Source organism: Dipodomys ordii, unplaced genomic scaffold, assembly GCF_000151885.1.
Source record: "Dipodomys ordii isolate 6190 unplaced genomic scaffold, Dord_2.0 Scaffold62, whole genome shotgun sequence".
Lineage (NCBI taxonomy): Eukaryota > Metazoa > Chordata > Mammalia > Rodentia > Heteromyidae > Dipodomys > Dipodomys ordii.
This window is the reverse complement of record NW_012267278.1, coordinates 4,829,931-4,838,941: the sequence shown is the minus strand read 5'-3', so window position 1 is coordinate 4,838,941 and position 9,011 is coordinate 4,829,931. Positions and strand designations below refer to the sequence as shown.

The following is a 9,011-nucleotide window of genomic DNA, read 5'->3' as shown; positions in this document are numbered from 1 at the left end:
ATAACAGACCTGGTTAAATATCAATTACAGGAAAGGCAGTGGCCAATGATGATCTATACATACACATATAGTTTATTTACCATCTAGTTCTCATCAGAGAGAAGTAGGTCTTATTGGAAGAATAACAGTAACAAATCATGAAAAATGGTCTTGTTGTACTTTCCAGAAATGAGTCAGAAATGTGGAGAAATCCTATGATAGAAGGTGGCAAAAGCTGAGGGCTGGTGACTCACATTCGTACTCCCGACTACTCAGGAGGCTGAGATCTGGGGATCACAGTTGGAAGTCAGGCCAGGCAGAAAAGACCTTGACATTCTTATCTCCATTTAACTACTAAAAAAACCAGAAGTAGAAGTGTGGTAAAATGGTAGAGCACTAGCCTTGAGCAAAAAAGCTCAGGAACAGTGCCCAAGCCCTGAGTTCAAGTTCCTCCCTCTCTCTCTCTCCCCCCCATGTCACACACACACACACACACACACACACACACAAAGTTGGCCAAGGGTCTATATGAGGACCAGGATTCACATTCACATTTATCATTGTGTAGTTATTTTTTAGTTAGATGGGTGCTGCTTCTGGTCTGTTCTGGCCTAGCTAGGATAGTGGAAGAGGGTCTTGAATGGCCCCAGTTACCTATGTGACAGTTGACACACTACTGATTTTAGAGGTAACTTCAGTGGAGAGAATTTGGTTTTGGCCAGGCACTGGTGGCTAACACCCATAAGCTGAACTTCTCAGGAGGCTGAGATATGAGGATGGAAGTTCAATGCCAGCCCAGGCAGGAAAGTCTGTGAGACTCTTATCTCCAATTAACCACCAAATAATCAGAAGTAGAGCTGTGATTCAAGGGGTAGAACACTAGCCATGAGTGAAAAGACCAGGGACAGTTCCCAGACCCTGAGTTCAAGCTCCCAAATAGGCACAAATGCGCATGCTCTTCTCTCTCTCTCTCTCTCTCTCTCTCTCTCTCTCTCTCTCTCTCTCTCACACACACACACACACACACATGAATCTCATTCTTATTGCATGTCAAGTTTTAGGTTGATTGGTAGGAAATGGTTCTTTCTATAATTCTCTCTTCAGGCTGATGGAGGTGCCCCAATCTGGAAAATTATAACTGATCACAGTAGCACGGGACATATTGAGGTTTCCAATGGCAATGAAGTGTTTTGACCCCCAAAAGGCATATGTCACTTTCATCCATAGCCTTCTGGCTACAATGAGTATATGGCCATTCCCTTCTCCAGGTGAAACTTCCGTGTAGCAGTAAAGGAAATGTGGATATGAGGGAACATCAAGAAATGTCTCCAATAGTCAACTCTTTTGGTAGGCCATATGGCCATGTCTCTCTTCTTCCCAAGCATAGAATCAATAATATTCTCTCCAAGGGAAACAACTCTTAAAATCCATTCAGTTATGGCATGGAGCTCAAAATTCTGGATCTTTGAGTGATTCACAATGGACTCCAACAAATCCCTGTGATTCTATTATGCATGACCAAAGAAATAATCAGTTTCCCACTTTCAGAATCACACCCACTACAGAACTGAGATTGCAGTTAATACTCCCATTCTAAAAGAAAGAAAAATGGGATAAACTCAGTGGTTCCTACTCTAAAGCATCTTACTGGATGGATGTTTTGAAGATGTTCAGCCTCATGATGCAGCAACGTTGGGGATCAATGTGGCCAAAGATGATAGCATGCTTTTGAAAGAAAAAGTTGACAAAGCTCAAAGTGAAAAGAAGTCATTGAGTAATTAGATATTACAATTAGTGAGTGAAAAGGAAAAACTGAGTGAATTGAATGGGCAAAACTTTTAGATAGACTAGTTGTGGCAAAGGTTTGTAGGGTCATGAACAGAAAGTTATAGCTGTCTTCATTGCTCCAAGAGCAGCTGTTGAAGAAAGCATTCTTCTAGGTAGGGGTGTGCAGTGTTTTGCTGCATGACAGCCTTGAGCTCAATAATCATTGCTGAATGAAGATCAATAATTGTTATGCAAATGAAGAGTATACTCTTACTTCCAATTGTTAAGAATGCAGGCATCAGCTGGGAAACTCATACCTATAATTACTCAGGAAACTGATATCCTGAAGATCATGATTTGATGTTATCTAGGCAGAAAAATTCAGTTTGGAGACTACTCCCAAAATAGCCAGCAAAGAGCTGGGCTAGAGGTATAGCTCAAGCGGTAGAGTGCCAGCTGAGCAAGCAAACTGAGCAGTGGGGAAACTCTCAGTTTAAACCTCAGTACTGGTAAAAGGAAAAAGGAATTGCAGGCAGCAAAATATCTGAGAGATGAGAAAATCTTGTTGAACACATTCAACTCAGTACAAGTCAATATGCACTGCTATGATCAAGTGAAATAAAAAAGAAAGCAAATCTGTTTTCCTGATGAAATGACAAAAGTTGAGAAAGTAGAGAAACCTGCTGGTTCTCAAGTAGAACTACCTCCTGGTTTCTAATCTTTTGATCAACACAAAAATTTTATATTAATATGTAGTATGATTCAACAGAGTCTTGAATCAACCAGGTGGGAAGGACTGTTAAAATAGTCACAAAAATACAAATTTACAAGACATAATTTTAAAAGCATTAGAATTAGTGATGAAACTGAATGATCAATAATAATATTATTATACAAATATACATTATACAATATACAAATTTTTGTGGCTATAATAAAATATATAAATAAAGGGAGAGATATTACAAATATGGCTAAGATTAAAATCTGTGGATTTTGGGTGGAGAAAAAATAAATATTTTAATGTGTAAATGAGAAAGAATGGCTGTTGAAAGCTTCCTCTTATGAGTTCAAAATCTTTTACTTATATATCAAATTTGATTATAAAAGTGATGTACAGAGGGGATACAGTTACATAAGTAATGAGCACAAAAATCTTAAGAAAAAAAAAAAGGTGAGCTGACAAAGCCCTGAGCGCAGACAGAGGCTTCATTAAGCATTACATGCAAAGGGTGAACTAATTCATCAGTAATACTAAGTAGACACTATGTTGGAAATGAACTTTACAACTTGGGGAGGAGAGAAAGAAGGGAGGGAAAAACTGGGAGAAAAAGAGGGAGTGACACTGTTAAAAAAGAAATGTACTCAATACCTGACTTACCTCTGTATATCACCTTTACAATGCAACAACAAAACAATTACATGATCTGAATTTAACTACTAGCTTTTTTTTTCACTTTGTGAGTACTAGATAAAGGCAGTTCAGATACTAATTTGTTCAATATATCATACAACTATTTACTTTATACCACTCCAGAGAGCAAGAAAAATAACCTGTTCACATGGGGATAAGTGATTGTATTGTAATTTATGTAAATAACATTACTGATGCACTTACATTGTCTTGGATCTCAGTTCTTCAGAAGTAGGAGTTAATTAACTTCTTGTTTATGCTCACTTTAGGGCTCCTTTCTGCCTAAGATAGCCACAGTGCATCAGTGGCTGCAATGATAGCATCCTCAATACCCATGGTCTCCACAAGGATGGCACAGGCACAAAATACATCCAAGTGGGGACTAGAATATGCACAAAGTCTGGCGTTTGCTTGTTTTGAGACAGTGTCTTGCTATATTACCTGGGCTGACCTCAAATGACTGGGCTGAAGTAATCCTCCTGGTTCTACCTTCCAAATAGTGGGGATTACATGCAAATGTCACAGTGCTTGTCTTCACAATTTGGTGGGGGGGAGGAAATTAAGATTTCTATTTTGCACCTGTAAAATGTATATAATGTATTAGTACACAAATTTAGGCATAAAATATACATACTGTATATTGGAGCTGATGGAGTTCTGAACATATACCCTAAACTATGGCACCTTGGCAAGAAAAATGCAGGAATTTGAGGAACACAGATGTTGAGAGGATTCTAAGCCTTTCTTCTTCTTCTCCCCTAAAGCATATGAGTGATATTCTTTGTATACACAGAAGAAGGGAGCATTATTGCTTTTTCTTGAGTAGGGGAATGACAATGCTGAGCGGAATCTGTTCTATGACATCTCCCCACCATTCTACATTTTAAGCTACATTATTAAATGTATAAAAACACTTAGGCTAGGAAGTGGTGCTGTTGCCCCAGTGGTGGAGTGCTCACCTTGAGCTGAAGAGCGCAGGAACAGCGCCCAAGCCCAGAGTTAGTTCAAGCCCCACAACCAAAAAAACAAAACAAAACAAACACTTAGCCTTCGCTGGGAAGATGGCTCAGTGGTAGAGTGCTTGCCTTGCATGCATGAGGCCCTGGGTTCAATTCCTTAGCACCATATAAGCAGAAAAAGTCAGAAGTGGACGCTGTGGCTCAAGTAGTAGAGTTGAACTAAAGAGCTGAAGGACAGTGCCCAGCCCAGAGTTCAGGCTCCATGACCAACAATAACAAACAAACAAACAAAAGCAAAAAGCAAAAAAAAAAACAAACCTACTTAGGCTTACCTGTTTATTCAGGTTTTTCATATCATGTAAATCTTGTTAATCTTTTGTTTTACCTTGTTAATCTATCACTTGTGAGTCAAATTTCCAGGAAATCCCCCTCCCTGGAATCTAAGAGGAAGAGAGGAAAAGAGGATGGCCTCCCATACAGAAATGTGTGTTCAAAACGCTTTTGAGTCTTTTAGGGAGTGAGGGGAGGAGGCGGGTGATAGAGGTGGCAAGAGATGTGAAGTTCCATTATATTCATGTATGGAAATGTCATAATAAATCTTCCCTTGTACAACTAATAAATGGTTATAAAATGCTTTTAAATTATAGCAAGACAAAAAATGTAGAATATGGCTCTGATAATTTAAAATATAACTTGTAGCTTAGTGGCAGAGTACATGTTTAGTAGCACAAAAGACTCTGGGTTCAATTCTGAGTACAACACACGCATAAAGTACAATTTAAAAAATTAAAAATGATCAACAATGATTCCTTCAGGATCTGGAATTGAACAAATAAATTATATTTTTTAAAAGGTGGAGTCTGGTCCTTTCTGTACTTTTCCAGCAACCAAGATGTTGAAGCGAGGACGTGGTGGGTCTTCCTATGTGAAATTTCGGATTTTGCTGGGTCTTCCCATAGATGCTGTGATCAACTGTGCTGACATACCAGAGCCAAAAATCTGTATATCATCTCTGTAAAGGGGATAAAGGGATTAAAGGATGACTGAACAGACTTCCTACTGCTAGTGTAGTTGCATGGTGATGACTACAGTTAAGAAGGGTAAACTAGAGTTAAGAAAGAATGTATATCAGGTAGTGGTAATTCGACAATGACAGTCATATGGGAGAAAAGATGGTGTGTTCTTTATTTTGAAGCTAATGCAGGTGTCATGGTAAACAATAAAGGGGGGATGAAAGGTTCTGCCATCACAGGACCTGTTGCAAAGGAATGTGCAGACTTGTGTCCCAGGAGTGTGTCTAATGTAGGCAGCATTTCATGATCCTTTAATGCATTTGTAAAAAAACTAGTAACCCATTATAGTTATTTGTTCCCCTCCCCCCCAAAAAACAATAGTTGGAGTCTGTAGATTTATGTGACATTATGAATTGTAATAATAAACAGCTTTTTTTGCATTAGTTTCTCCTGGCCTGCTTACTATGTTCAATGAAGTTTTATAATTTATATCTAACCAACAACCTCTCAGCTATGGATTTAGTAGATACCTCCCAAAACTCAGCATTTTTATCCATGAACAAAATAAAGACTTATTGCTGTCCAGGTCAGCTGGGTATAAATGCAACACCCTACTCAGAAAACAATGAAAACAAAAAGGGCTGGGGACAAGGATTCAGGATGCAGAATGCCAGCCTTGTGCTAGGTACTGTTGTAGGTATGGGAGATATTAAGACTATGATAGGGCTTGTTCTCTTTGGAATAATTTTTATAATTTTAAGAGTAAAGCAAATTATCACCATGGCTCTAAGCAGAAAGATTAACTGAAAAATGTAATTTCTAGAGGTATGCCTTAGGGCTTTTTATCCACTTCTGGTCTTACTAAGGCATTCCTTAATAGGTGTTTAGACTATTAAAGCTCATCATCCACTTTTCCACATAGCCAACATTTAATCCAACAGATTATTATTATTTTTTGTTTTGTCAGTCGTGGGGCCTGAACTCTGAGCATGGGTGCTGTCCCTCAGCTATTCAGCTCAAGGCTAGCGCTCTACCACTTTAGCCACAGTGCCACTTCCGGCTTTTTTTGCTTATGGGTGCTAAGAAATCAAACCGAGGGCCTCATGCATGAGAGGCAAGTACTCTACCACTGAGCCACCTTCCCAGTCCCTAGATTAAAAATTTTAATGTCTCATTTTTCATTTTTGTGAGTCTCACAATGTTATGATGATAATTTGAGATATAGAAAGAATAATGACTTGTTGATTGCTTAGGATACCAGCTCTGTTATGTTTTAACATTTATTTTCTTTCAAGAATTCTCAGGACAAAAGGGATATTGCATAAATACACATCACACCTGAAAGCTTTTGAAAGTCTTACAAAGCACCTAAAATAGTTATTTAAGAAGCATTTCCAAAAACAAATAGAAAGAGAAGCAAAGTTCATTTTATATGTGTGTCATTGTAATCTTCACTCATAAATAAAAAATTATGATAAAGCTTTTAAGTTATATCATACTTCAGATGGCAATAGATAATTAATTGCTGTTTTTCATTTCTGGTAATCAACATGGGCATCTATTTCCTCTCAATTTTATTTGAATCAAAATGCAAAGTAGGTACCATTGTAACAAAACATTTGTAAATGACTAATACAATGATTATAACTAAGAATTATATGTAAAAGAATCTATTACTTCTCAATTCTATTTGAATCGGAATGTAAAGTAGGTAGCATTGTAAAAAAGTTGCAAATGACTAATACAATGATTATAACTAAGAATTATATATAAAAAATCCATACTATTCAGTAAGAAATGTGTCATTTCTTAACATTATTAATAAAAAGCCATCTTTGAAACAACTCATTTTCTCATTAAGCCATTTTCCACTGGCTCTGGGGGAAAGTTGAGCAATCCTCGAGGGAATTTGCTAGTTTCATTTGGAAATTTTTAGGAGAAAAGCAATGAGATTTTGCTTCTGATTTACCTGTCTGCATATATCTCACCCTTGAGACCAGAATTTTTTTTTCTAGACTCTGACAATCCCATATATCTGAACTTTTCCTAATCTTAATCCAGAAGTTTCCTAATCTCAATCCAGAAGGTGAATGATGAGCTTTAATAGTCTAAACACTTCTTAAGGAACACCTTAGCAAGACCATATAATTGGCATACTGCCAACAATTATATTTTTAAATCTTTTTACATACAGCCATAGTGATAATGTTTTATACGTACAATTACAGAAATTATTCCAAGGAGTTAACAAGCTCTATCTTAGTCTTAATATCTTCCATACCTACAAAAGTACCCTTTATCCTTGTCCCCAGCACTTTTTGCTTTCATTGTTTTCTTTTCTTTTCTTGCCAGTCCTGCGGCTTGAACTCAGGGTCTAGGCACTGTCCCTGAGCTTCTTTTGCTCAAGGCTAGCACTCTACCACTTGAGCCACTTCTGGCTTTTTCTGTTTATGTGGTACTGTGGAATTGAACCCAAGACTTCATGCATGCTAGGCAAGCACTCTACCACTAAGCCACCTTTCCAGCCCTTATTGTTTTCTGAGTAGGATGTTGCATTTATGTCCAGCTGACCTGGACAGCAATCAGTACCTTATTCATGGATAAAAGTGCTGAGTTTTGGGCGATATCTATCTAACAGAGCTGTAAGGTAGTTGGTTAGATAGAAATAGTAAAACTTTATTATTACACAAAAACACTTTCAAGATTTATTCAGTATCAGTCATTTTCAAAGTTTTTCCAGATTTATCTCTGTTTTTAGTTTTACACACGTCAACTTTCGTTGGTTGAAATTTAAATCCTCTTTAATCAGTTCCACCAAATAGACCAGGCCACAAGGTTGTGTCAGTTTTTGTGGTCAGTTAGCCAGGACTGTTTAGTTCTCAGAGTAAGGGGAAAATTCGAGTGTACAGAAAGTTGTAAAATTTTATCAGATAGACAAAAATAGAGAGAAGACAAATATTTTTGGGAAGCTATACCAAAATTAGGAATATATATATATATACATGTGTGTGTGTGTGTGTGTGTATGTGTGTATATATATATATATATATCAGTATTGTAAGTTCTGGGCCTTTTAGCTCTTCCTGTGATAAATACCAAGTCTACATGATTGGATTTGAGGTTTAGTGTCTTTTATTAGGAACAGCTGATGCTAGGTTCCTTGAGCTCTCAACACCGTGCACAAGGCTCAGTGGATTCTGACATGCATTACTAATTACCACTTTGAATTGAGCTGCTAGAAATTAATTACCGCACAGCACCTCCAGAGCGTCTGTGGTGAAGGGTAAGAAGCCTGGCGCTTCCGATGAAGATTTTGACACTTCCAAGGTGTCTCCTACAGAAGTAAGGTCTAGGGAAGGGGTGGGGGTGGGGGAGGAACGGGTGAAAACGTTGAACAGGGTGATATTGATCAAGATGCACTGCATTCAAAAACTGCTTTGTTAAAGGCAACTCCTTTGTACACTACTTAAGCATAATAAAAATGAATGGATGAATTAAAAGATTTTTTTTTGACACTTTCCTACGAAGTCACGGGGTCCAAGTGGCAGGTGGGGAGTGCCCTGCCCTCCTCCGGGCGCGCTCCTAAGCACGACTTGGTGGTGCTGCACAACCAGAATGAAAAGCCGGGCACTCACAGTCGGAGCCAGAAGGGCCAACTGCGGCGACCGCGCGCTCCCGGCCCTCCCGAGAGCGCGCCTTCGAGGTCAGGGGCGGGTGGGGAGGAGACGGCGAGGCGCGTCCCCGCGCGCCCGCCCGGCCCAGGAATGAATGGAAGGTTCAATCTCGCGCGCTCGGCGCCAACAGCCAATGACGCGGCTGGAAGCGGCGGCGGGCAGGTGTGCGCGTGCCGCCGCCTGACGCAGGGCTCGGGTCGAGCCG

The 9,011-nt window shown here is 39.0% G+C and overlaps 1 pseudogene; it reads left to right on the top strand.

Moving 5' to 3' along the window:
- The first annotated feature begins 5,011 nt into the window (after window positions 1–5,011).
- On the top strand, window positions 5,012–5,439 carry LOC105990089 (annotated as a pseudogene).
- Window positions 5,440–9,011: the final 3,572 nt, after the last annotated feature.